Source organism: Olea europaea, unplaced genomic scaffold (assembly GCF_002742605.1).
Source record: "Olea europaea var. sylvestris unplaced genomic scaffold, O_europaea_v1 scaffold4097, whole genome shotgun sequence".
Lineage (NCBI taxonomy): Eukaryota > Viridiplantae > Streptophyta > Magnoliopsida > Lamiales > Oleaceae > Olea > Olea europaea.
The window spans coordinates 2,356-5,843 of NW_019260674.1; positions in this window are offsets into that span (position 1 = coordinate 2,356).

Here is a 3,488-nt window from a genome sequence, read left to right on the forward strand (position 1 = left end):
GATGGGATTTCGCATTTCGGAGTTCACTGCTTCGATGGCGACGATGGGGCCGAACGGAGCGTTGGGGGCAACTTCGATTTTGGTCTTTGGAGTTTGGATTGGATGTGTAGCCGTGTAGGTTTTCAATTCCTTATAGGTTAATGTTAATACGCTTGGAGTTTTTAGTGTACTATGTAGTTTATTTAGGGTTGGATAATGGATACTTGGATTTAGTGGGTTAGGCATTAGAGATTTAGAGTTGGGCTAAAAATGGAAGACTAAAATGGGCTTGAATGCTTGATGTTGGGCTAAAAAAAAAATTAAAAATGAAACAAATAATTGGGCCAAAAAATTAGATTTAGAAAAAATTTAAATAATTTGATTTATTCAATATAAAAAAAATAAGAAAATTAAGAAAAATTCGATTCTTCGGTTCTTGGTCTGGAATTGAGAACCGATCCGTACCCATCGATTTTCGATTTGAATACCCGTTCGGGTATTTAATTTAAGAAGAACCATCGGGTTCGATTTGGTCGGTTCGGTTCGGGAGTTTTGTCCAGCCCTAATGTGGCTTGTGCGAGTGATTTGTAACTCGAGTCACCAATGAGGTGAGCGAGTCAATGAACGTCCCTCGCACCTAACATCCTAACTTATAACGAACTTGAAATAATTTAGTGCTAATTTGGCATACACCTATGAACTTAACTTTGCGTGCAAAATAGCTAGGGGTGTCAATTTGACTCATTGACTAGATACAGCCCGTGACTTGATCCATGAAAAGCTTGAGCCGACCTAGCTCGTCACACGATAGAACCAAGTTGAACCACGGGCCGAACCCTATTTTTTGAGCATTGGCTTGAGCATGAGCCAATCCGTGTGGCTAATCGTATCACGGGTCATTTTCCCCATGATGAGTTGAGCCTAAAATTAAAAATAATAAAACAAATTATTTAGTTGTTAAGGCAGCTGCGTAGAGGCAACTGTGAAGGCAGCTATTAAAAAAAGAGCAAAATTCTAACCATTTTTACTCGAGCTCAATCCAACGGTACCTCCTTAGCAAAACCCTAACTCTAATCCTCTTCTCTCCCATTTTCCCTTTCATATCCAAAATCCCGTGAAATCGCCAATCCATTCAGGCACCACCATGAACACCGCTGCTCTCCTCATCTTCTCACGACCTCCAACGAATTCCCTCAATTTTGACAACCTCTCAACACCAATTCATCTTGCCAGCCTAAAAGTTAACATTATGAGGCCCATTAACCCCTAACATTCTAGGGCCCATTAACCCCACCGGACCTTGAAATCTACAAACCGACTTCAGGACCTAGGCAGACGACGGGGGAGACTAGGATGACTATGACATGGATGACGTGGAAGAAGTCGATAATAAAAAAGACTTCGACGTCTATTATTACTCTGCAACTGCCTCACTCCCATTCCGCAGTCGCAGGTAACGGCGGAGATGATGATATTGCGATTGTGGATAGTAAGAGCTTCATTTCGACTCAGGGAGGACTTAGAGAAAATTGTAGATTTTCTGATTAATGAGGATGAGTTCCAAAAATTTGTCCTATTGATTGCGAATTTTTCCTAAGGAAACTGCCTGACCCAGATAATGATGTGTAAGATTTCCACAAGGTAACATTTTACCTTTTTCATACTTTTAATCTTGTTCTTCACTTTGATTAGGTTACCCTTTCCTTGCTAAGTTAAATTTTGTTAATTATTGCTACGTCAATTTTTCTAATTTTGATTATTAGAAAAGTATTCCTTTTAAAACTTAGAGCTTGTTTGACAAGTATTTATAAGGGATTTAAATTCTTATATATATAAGTATACATATTGTTGACCCCGAAAATGGTCAACTGGTGTCGTTTGACGACAATGTACATGTGGACGTGTTTAGCTGTATATCGACTGTAAATGCATGTATTTGTAGAAGAAGGTAGAAATAGTGAACTATATATGAATAAGTGTATTATGTTTTCTTTTTTGTTCAAAGATTCATCCCTTAAAATGATACGAGATTGGCGTGATCAAGCCGAAGTGGTTACCGTTAGATCCGATTCACATGGCCCGATCGATTAGACCTTGGCATCACATCAACCTATCTCACATTAATTACATTGACATACATTTGACAAAGGGATCAACCACTCTACATTTCTAGGCTGACATCCCTGACATTTATTTAAGGAGAGCGTAACATCAATCAATTCCAAAGGTGTGCTTATCATACTCTCTTCTAGTCGTCAAGGACTTCGGGAGTTGTGGAGTTCGACGGAAAGAAGTAGACCCACCTCGGATATGTAAGGGCCAGGACCACTTTGGATAACTCTAGTGAAACAACCTCATTGTTGCAACAGCCTCGGCCGTTAACCTTTTTATAACTCTTTTGACCCAATGCCACGTGTATGAATATGGGGATTTCATGTGGACCGTAATGTATGATTAACAACACATATGTACATACATTGTCGTATTTTCTGCTTTCTAGGTTGCTTCTATGTTAATCTGTTTACTTATATGTATTTGTGTTATATATTGGCAGTGTTCTAAAAAGCTTGATGCTCAGCCAAAACGCCAAGTCAAGTGGCTTGGCGCCTTATTTGGCGGTCAATGGAAATCGTTGACTGCTAAGGCGCGCCTAGGTGCAATTATGCGCGCCAACCTTTTTTATTTTTATTTTTTAAAAATTGTGTGGTGGTAAAAAATTATCAATGGCTAATTTCTTCATTTTGCCCTAATTTAAAATAACCACTTGTATTGGAAGACACGGAGAATGAATTAGATGAAGAAGAGGATATTGAATTAGAGTCCGATAAAGAGATAAGTAAGATTTAAGTTCCTATACTATTTATTTACTATTTTGTATTTAAATTTGAAATTTATCTTTTTATTGGAAATTTTGAAAAAATGTATAACGTTCCAATAAATTTGTTTTAAATGTTTAGTAAGCATTATTTTTAATTATTAAATAATTTTTTGATTTATTAAAAATTAAAATAATATTAAAATAAGAAAACGCCTTTTTATGCTATTTTACCCCTAAGCCTCGCGTTGCCCATAGCTTAGCCTCAACGCATCTCCAAGGTTAAAGTGCGCGTATTTATACTCTGATCAATTAGGTATGCGGTCATGATGTGAATAGATACTGACTATTTTGTGCTTAGTAGTTGCTCAATTCTTTGGCAGTGGAAAAATTGAAGCATTTTTTCCATTTAAGGTTGAAATTTGATCGGTTCCTTATCTTCCAACTTGTGGATTTATTTACAAGATGGAAGAGGAAAACGAAACTAAAAGTAGAAATGGTTTCTTGCTCCATGTTTTCTCTTCAAACAAGAAGCAAAAGTTCGACTATTTAGAATAATGAATTATGTATATAGAAGAATTTTCATTTGAAATTAGAAAATTTGCATTTATCTTTGGAGTTTGGAGTAACCAAATGGTTAAATTGTTCATTTTTTCACCTTTTTTTTTTTTTTTTTTATTTTTTTTTTTTTTAA